Source organism: Anas platyrhynchos, chromosome 1, assembly GCF_047663525.1.
Source record: "Anas platyrhynchos isolate ZD024472 breed Pekin duck chromosome 1, IASCAAS_PekinDuck_T2T, whole genome shotgun sequence".
Classification (NCBI taxonomy): Eukaryota; Metazoa; Chordata; class Aves; order Anseriformes; family Anatidae; genus Anas; species Anas platyrhynchos.
In genome coordinates, this window is record NC_092587.1 from 147,290,984 (window position 1) to 147,300,355 (window position 9,372).

Below are 9,372 nucleotides of genomic sequence, written 5' to 3' on the forward strand. Positions count from 1 at the left end.
GAATCACATTATGGAAGTGCCTGTTTTTCTCTGTTGATTTCAAAGGGAGCCTAGGATGACAATGTTCCACAAATAAGCCTCTCAGTTGAATTTAATGCACCCAAACCATAGGAATGTCATTTCTTTCTCCAGTTGTTTTGTAGTTTATTGCTGTTATTTTCCTCTGTGTCCAGCTGACAGTGGTGTGCACCTCTGGAGAAGGATACGGTAGAATTTGCTATACATCACCTAACTGCAAGGACTGCAACTGAGCACCAACCTTTCGGGGTGAAGTGTGGTTTTTAACCTTCTCTTGCCCCAGAGAACTTGTGCACAGTCAAGCACTCACTCTTCCATGAAACCAGCACACCAAGAACAGATCCCATCAGAAAGATACAATGCATAGGCAGACCTGAAATGCAATGTCAGTATGCTCATCTACCTGTTTTTTATTTCATTAAATGCATCTCCGCAGCTAGACAACTGTGCAATTTCAAAGTGTAAAATGCATTCATCATGCCTTTTTTTTTTCTTTTCACCTGAGAACATTTTCATTATTCCGAACAGTGGCTCTCTTTAAAGCAAGAACTTGTAGAAAGGTATGTAGTACTGCTGGATTTCCTGTGTAGCTTGTGGGGTGGTATGTAATAGAGAACTGCAGAGATGCCTCTTGAGGGATACCCTCAAGTACAGGTATTTCAAAGGGATATGTGTATTGCAGACTGGGCCGTATGGATAATTCTGGGATCATTAGGTCTTTCTGTGGCAGAGACTATATCTTCCTCTATGCTTCCAAAAGCCCTTATTTCTGTCTGGGGCTTTATGCCATTATTGTAAAAGTAGTGACAGCAAAACCAAAATTAGGCTACTACAGATTCCTCTCAGTTTTTCTGAGATGTGCCATTTTTGAGTGGAAGAAGATCACCTTGCAGTTGCAATTCAGAATATACACAGCTAGACACTATCCCAAACTAAAGACTTCTTGAAATCTTACACTTGTCTTCAGTCCTCACCACTGGTGTGAATGGTTGGTCCTTCCAGTTAACCTGTTAGTGCAAACTGAGTGAAGGTCATATAACTTGAGTTCTCTGCTGGTCCTCACATGTTAATCACCATCTTTCAAGACAGTAATGCTCTTATCACTCAGAGTAAAGTAACTGTGTGAGAGTTAACAATGGCCCAGGGAAACTTCTGGAGGAGCTGGATATGACTAAGCTACAATTTCCTTTCAGGTCATTTGCTATGTACAGTAACAATTACTACAGTGTGAACACAAAATTTGAGGCCTTTATCATCTCTAGAACCTTTGGAATTTATAATTTGTGCTTTTAGCTTTTTTTCCTAAAGTTGTGCTTTTAAGTTTTCCTAGAGGAGTATATACTTTTGTAATATTCAGATGAGATGACTGGGTCTCATCTGCTTGGTCTTCTTCTTCAGGCTGCCTGTAGCAGAACCCTGCTATAACGTCCCCTTTCCTGCCCTCCCTTTAATCCTAGCCCATAAGCCCTTATTCAGCTCCCTATCCATCCCCAGGCAGAGCTCCATGCACTCCAGATGCTCACTGACATAGTGGATGACACCCCCTCCTCACCACCTCTGCCTGTACTTCCTAAAAAGCCATCCCACCACATCTTCATGATCCCACTGAGATTGTACTCCTGCAACCATACACTCACCTGTGCCTTGTCGTGCTTATTCCCTATACTACATACGTTAGTGTACAGGCATTTAAAAGGGGCACCCCAGCAAGTTGTGTTCCTAGAAAGTGTGTGTATTGGGGGGGGTGGGGGGGGAAGGGGGGAAGGGGATTTTTCCATAACAGCACCTTGTAAATATTTCCTTGCTAACCTGCAACTGCTGAAGTAACTACTGGTTACTCCCTCCCTTCTCTTCCTAGTTAAAAGTCCTCCTTATGAGGTTAGCTATCTTGTCAGCAAAGATGTCTTTGCCCATTTAGTGACATGCATCCTGATTCTTCCAAGCAGACGCTGATCCTCAAACACAGTCCCATGTTTGTAGAACCCAAAACCCTTTTGACAACGTCTGGTAGCCTCCAGAGGGCCCTTTCCACCTGAACCAGTCCATGGTTCTGTGATTCCGTGATTGACTGTGTATCTTCCCCAAAACCAATAACAGGTTTGAGGGTGAACAGTGTTTTATGCTGATCAGTTCAAGAGCCATGGCAACAGTGTTTGCCTGTTCAGTTCACTGTAACAGTTGATTTTACTATAAAAATAAGTATTACTGATTGGAGAGGAAGTATAAGGCAAGAAGCCAGGATGTACTTACTTAACTGTAACCCAGATATGTCTTGTTATGAATAAGGAAAACAGTCTCTTTAATTTTCCTTAAGCCTCCCTCTTCTATGTTAATTTTGAACCCCTTCATAATAAGGACTGTGAAAAACGGGGCCCGTGTGTTCCCTTCTGTCCTAACTTGAATGTGAGTTCGAACAATTATTCACATGAATAACTTCAGGTTAAATCTACCAGCCTTACCAGAAAGTTCAGGTACAGAAGCAGCAAAGAACCAGCAGAACACTATTCTAAATGGAAATTTCCCCCCAGGGCACGGTTTTCTCCTCATTTGATATCTCTTCCATCCTGGTAAGGGTGATTTCACCTTTGGCTTCTGGCAGCTTCCCTTTCCATTGTTTTTCCTCCTGGTGTCAGTAAATACTTAGAACTGACAGCATTCTTATTTGACTGATTTATAATATAGATTTACAATTTTACTTTCAAAATACGATGGCTTAAATGATGCCACCTGTGATGGGTAGCTTGCAGCTGAACTTCTGGAAGGCCCCTGGGAGTGCTTGAGGTAAGGTCTGCCCCCTATCCCATGGGGCAGGCTCGGAGGAGGGGAGGGGAGGAAGCCAAATGCCTCTGACACAGGGATTTTCCTCCACAGAAGCTTCCATGGGCCATTCAGACCCGCTGGCTAGGCTGCTTGGTTGTCTTTACAGTGGTGATGAGCCACTGTGTTATGGACATGTTTAATTTCTTCTAGCAATGCTTGTTTCCTGTTACAAATTTTCAGATTATTTCACCAGCATTATGTAGTAATTAAAACATCATCTTCTGTAAGGAGAGCTGAAAAGATTACATTTTAACTGATAAGATCATTTCAGAAATAGGCTCTTTTATTTTTCTGTCTAGAATTAGCTATTCAAAAAAAAAAAAGTATACTGAGTTATCAATAATTTAATAATCTATGTACATATTCAGTCTGTGGTTTCTTCTTTAATGTTATGGATAATGTTGCCATTGTTTTTATTCACTACTGTGGCTTTCTTCTTCTTTCTTTAAGGCACTGAGGTTCAATTACCTCTTGCATCTCTGGGAATAATGTTTGCTCTCCCAATCCCATAAAACTACACAGCTCTGAGCTGTCCTGGGACAGCTGCAAGCATGTGGTGCTCAACCTCCTGCCAGCTCTCCATCCATATGGCTGCTCCACTCACAGCTGGTGGATGGATGCCTGGTGGTGTGCCAGCCAGACGGGAGTGCTCAGGGAGGAGGATGCTGCACAGACCTAGAGTGGGTAGGGCTGTGCCAGCAGTTTCAGGACCCCTGTAAAGACAATAAAATCCTAAACTCACTGATGCCAATAGCAAAACTCCTCATGTGCCTGTTAGTGGAAGGATTTAACCCAAAGCCTTTTTCCTGATGTAAACGCTGGGGTATCTCCAATACAGGAGTTTTGAGGGCTTCTGTATTATAGGTCTGTGCTATATCATGCCATAGGTCTGTGCTGTATCATGTGACCTATGCTATTCAGAAATTATTAGTCTGTGGATTTTATTTTTTTTCAGGTGCGAGGTCACTCCCACACCTCCTTTTTCACCATCTGTTCTCTCTGTATGGTTATACGCACGACAAACCATGTCCCATTGTTTTGTGACTACACCTTACTTCATAATGAAGATTATAGGTTCTTCTCCAATGCCTGGCAACCTGGCTTTTGTTTTTAAGCCTCCTGTAATGGTGCATAGACATTTACATGAATTTTATCCTTTTTTTTTTTTTTTCTATGTGCCAGTGTTTACAGTGTTTATTTAGCTGCTTTATTATTTTTAAACAGCCTTCCTCCTGTGATCTTATCTGTGCCTCCATTTCACATGTTGTATGATCTTTAGAGAGTTACTTTTGTATTCTGCAATCTATCTGTAACTGCTATAGTTTTTTTTTTTCCTTGGGTATTACCCAAAGATTAAAAAAATGCAGCTACCTTTGGATCTCTAAGAGATGCCCTAATAGGACCTCAGCACTCCTCAATACCTCTTTCCTCCCACAACTGGTTTATACACATAAAAATTAGTGTTCCAAACCTATAATCTGATTTCATTTTGGTTAAGTGAAAATCTACCCTTGCTGTACAGGTATTCTCTTTTAAACAGCAACCCAAATAGCTTATGGTTATATTTGTGTTCACTGACTACCACTTTCCTTGCTAACATGTGGACCTTAATATTTCCTGTCTTTGCCATTCCATTTATATTGTCCTATAAAAAAAAAAAAAAAAAAAAAAAAAAAAAAAAAAGAGACAGAAAAAAATACTTGGAGGTCTGAAACAACTGTGTTTGGTAATATCAACATAACTTTGATTTCTGCCTTTCTTTCTGCCATTGGTATCAAATATATTCCAAGAGCACAGACATCTGCTCTATCTACATATGGAGACATTAAATGAGATCCATGACCTGCATAGCATAGAAATCACAGAAATACTGATCTAAAGGCCTATGTCTTTCTCACATTGCAGACCCCAGAGTTATCAGGGTGATCACTCTGAGGAGACAGATCTCCATAAATTGGTGCAAAACATTCCCCTCTATGAATAATTTCATGCTTCATCATTCTTTTATACACACATTTTACCACTTGACATATATTAAAAATCATTAAATAAGAGACAAAACTACTCTGATGGATCTTTCAACATATAGAAAAGTTAATTTTCCACTATTCACTGACAACACATGGAAAAGAAGAACATTTTCAGTAAACTCAAGGTTACCTTAGTTCTACAAACATGTTTATGTGTTTAACTGAAAAACGAACCATGCCCAAAACCTGCATGTGTACCTGCAGATTAGGTTGTTGGGTACCCTGGAATGTTTTAGTGTACAAATGATTTTTTGTATAAAAGAGATGGAGACCCACCTGTTGTTACTAGTGAATTCACTTGGGCCACTTAATCTGAGACTGGCTCTGAGCACTATGCCATCATATATTTCCTTCCTGCTGTATTCATGTGTCCATTAAATGGGCATGGAGGGAAAAAATAGATTAAATTTGACAAAAAGGTATATTTAGCACATTATATAACTATAATGTGGAGAAGAAAAATTCTTAATATCAAAGTTCCCACTGACTCCAGCAAAGCCAAGATTTCAACTCTGTTCAGGTTTGATTCTGGTCATTAATGATATGTCTTATGGCTGTCCCTCCACCTGTTTTCTAGATGTTTGGCACTGTTTTTTCCTACTAAAGTAAGTGATGGTTACGAATGAACAGTAAATAGCTTTCTGTGATTTAGGCCATTAGAACAGAACAAGAATTTGGGATCAGCAAGACTGTAAACAGCCATCAAGACTGTCAGACCACGTAGGAATAAATACCAAAAGTGTGAAGATGCGATAGATTAAGTGATATGTTTGACAACAAAGGAAGAGATACCAAATAGTCATACAGATGATTTTTTTTAAGTTTCTTTGGCCCAAACATGAATGTCTAATTGACTCAAATGTCTTAGACTTGGTTGAAAATACTCAATGCCTATATCAAGAGCTCAGTACTTTCCCACCCTGGTTAATTTGCAATAATATCATAACCATCATGTGTCATTAGATGATGCAATAGTATTAGTTTATAATAAAGGTAACAAATTAACTGAGACAATAAATGAGCAGGACAAAAAGTGTTTCAAGAGCAGGACTTCAGGCTTTCTGAAAGTCTCCTACATCTTCTACGATGACACCATAATATAGATAAGACGTATCCCAAAACTGAATCTATTCCATGTACTTAAGTAAAAGCAGACAGGGCGAAACTTCACATAAATAAACTGACATGACTGTCAGCATATTAAAGCATGAGACTTATACGCACTTGTTCACTAAAGAAAATAAAGAATAAGAAATACTCATATCCAAGGATAGCTCTGAAGAATAATTTGATAGAAAAAAAGGCCAGTGTTGTGTTTTGCTTCATGCAGGAGATCAAAGCCTCATGAATGCTGGTGGTTTGATGGGGTGCTTTCTGTAATTGGTATGCCATTACTGAATGTTAGAGATATTTACATTAACTTGAAGTATGTAGAAAAGAAACAAGTACTGAAAGGAGAAGGATGAGATAGGTTGTTCTACTGAAGAAAGGCCTAACCTCCTATTTTGTACTCATGAAAGAGCTCTTACAAATTTACGATCACAGAGTAAATGCATGAATATATATCTGAACACATTCAACTGCCTGTTTACAGATGGCCATAACCCAGGCAAACAGGCTGTTGTCCAGAATTGAATTGAAATTGCAAACCATGAATTTTTTCAACTGTACAAATAGCTGAAAATCACAGTGGGAAAAACATATTTGTAATAAAGCAAATTGCAACATTGCAGTGCATTCCCCAAATCAGAAGTACATAATAGCAGTAGGACATGTACACTTTTAGAGAAACATCTACAAAAACTAATCTACAAACAGCTGATAGGTTCCAGAGTCTGTGAAGTGGGTTTATCTTCAAGAAAACTTAGCACCAGCTCTAGTAATAGACAAAAGCTTCATGTCAGTGTATATTTTTGAGTTAACAACAAAATAAAATCTAAGGCTTTATAGGACTAAAGATTTCACCTCTGGTTTCTTCATGCATCACTAACCATTATAAGAGATTATGGCTCCCTGAGAATTTCTCCTTTCAGAACTACTCTGATATATACAGCCAACTTAATAGTGCAAGCAGCAGGTTTGATCTAGGTGCAAATCATGTAACTTTAGCCTTCTTAAGTGTGTAATCCTGGTTAGGCACTTTCTGTAGTCAGTGGGGAGAGCCAACAACCTCCAAACTGTGGTTTATCCCACCTGGTATGAATGAATGACTCTAGTCTCACTGTTTGGAGAAGACTATCTCATACTGTCAATTACAGAGATTCTCTGGATTACATATTTAGATTAGAGATTATGTTGATAGTTGTCTATGCATGAGTACTACCTAATGTGCAAGATGTGAGTGAGGTGTTTCTGAGGATCTACCGTTCTCAGCAGATGATTCAGAACAATCTCTTAGGATAAAGGGACATCAAGCTACAGTCTACCTCTGACTTTACAGGTGACTCTCAGGCTGTTTTGGCTTTGGCAGAAAAGATGGGCCCAAAGAAGGAAAGGGACTTAGTTTTCTTGGATATTGTATTGAAGCTTTGATTTCTGTTTCTCCTCTGAACAAAGTCAAGAGATGGAATACATTTTCCAAAGAGTTATTCAATACACTAATAGCAGCAGCAAGCACTCCTGCAATTTAAAAAGGACAGGGGATCTTGAACAATTTGCATTTAGAAATTTAATTAATCAAAGTGCTGCAGGGAAAGAGTGTATTCTAATGGTGTGTTTGAAGTTTTGGCATTAGCCACAGGAAGTTGACTTTAGCCCTAAGAACTGAATAATATTCCAGCTACACAGAGCTGTTAGTTTTGATTTGTAATCACAGTTGCTGACTAAAATAAAGCATTTTAAAAAAGTGGGGGATGGGGGAATCTAATTTTTAATTATCTAATTTTAATTGTATAATTGCAATAAAAAAAGAAAAATACCAACCCTACTTGTATACCAATAGCTTTTCCCACCTGACCTCAGACATCCCTTATACTCTCCAGAATACTTTGTAAGCATCCCCCACAAAATGGGGAGGGACATTGCACTTAATTTGGAGAAAAAGTCAGTTGCCAGATTAATTTATTTTTAAGGACACATGAGGAAATCAGTTATTCTTCAATGTCCTTGTTAAGAGCAAACTGAGTAGGAGAAAGATGCTGGGTAGTTTTACTCAGTTGGACGGTGAGCTCCACCTCAACCACTCTCTCACTCCCCCTCCTCAAAGGGAAAGGGGGAGAAAATATGACAAAAAGGGTTCAAGGGTTGAGATACAGACAGGAAGATCACTCAACAATTACCATCATGGGCAAAGCAGACTCAGAATAGGGATATTAATATAATACATGTATATTGCCTATCACTAGCAGACTAGAGCAGTGGGAAACTCAAAAGAAACTAAAAACACCTTTCGCCCCATCCTCCCTCTTCTACTTCCTACCTCCCAGCAGCACAGGGAACTGGGGTATAGGGGCTGCTGTCAGTCTATGACGCTTTGTCCCCACTGTTCCTTCATGGTCACTCTCTGCCCCTGCTCCACATGGGGTCCCTCCCACGGGATGCCGTCCTTCCCAAACTGAGCCTGCAGGGACTGTCCACAGGCAGCAGCTCTTCAAGAACTGCTCCCACACAGCTCCGTACCACAGGGTCAATCCCCCAGGAGCAAACTGCTCCAGCACGGGTCCCCCATGGGTGGGCGTCAGCTCCCCCCAGACCCCCTGCTCCTGCGTGGGCTCCTCTCCATGGGCTGCAGCTCCGGCCTGGGGCCTGCTCCTGCAGGGGCTCTCCATGGGCTGCAGCCTCCCCCAGGCCACATTCACCTGCTCCACCGGGGGCTCCTCCACCCACGGGGGGGCTGCAGCATGGAGATCTGCTCCATGTGGGACCCATGGGCTGCAGGGGGACAGCCTGCTCCACCAGGGGCCTCTCCACAGGTCACAGGGGAACTTCTGCTGCGTGCCTGGGGCACCTCCTGCCCTCCTGTTGCACTGAGCAGGGGGTCTGCAGGGCTGGTTCTCTCACATTTTCTCAACCCTCTTGCCCAGCTGCTGTTGCACAGCAGTTTTGTTTTGCCCCTTTCTCAAATCTTCTCTCCCAGAAGCCCAAACAGCTCACTGGCTCAGATAAGGCTAGCGGCAAGTCTCTTTGGAGCTGGCTGAAACTGGCCCTTACCTAACATGGGGCTGCTGCTGGATTCTTCCCACAGAGGCCTCCCCTGCATCCACCCACTACCAAAACCTTGCATGTAAACCCAATACAGATGCAGATCATGAGACAAGAGTCCTCTTTCCAAGTTTCAGACCACAGAATATACCCTGTAAATAACCCACGCAACCAAGGGCTGGCAGAGTTGCTGTTTATGTAGTGTTACTGCACAGTAGTAGTGTTCCCTGCTAAAAACCTGGTGTGGCAGCAGTTGGCAGGTGTTGAAGGATGTTATTCCCAGATCCTAGCTATGCAGCTGCTGGTGTTCCAGCATCAGAGAGACCTTTGATGGGACTTACCTCATCCAATTTTAGATATCTGT

At 41.3% G+C, this 9,372-nt stretch overlaps 1 long non-coding RNA gene across 1 annotated transcript in view; it reads left to right on the forward strand.

Annotated features, from left to right (window-relative positions):
- LOC140000955 (uncharacterized) overlaps positions 1–9,372 on the forward strand; it is an 82,478-nt gene that overhangs the window by 33,327 nt on the left and 39,779 nt on the right. The gene's annotated exons all lie outside the window — the stretch shown is intronic.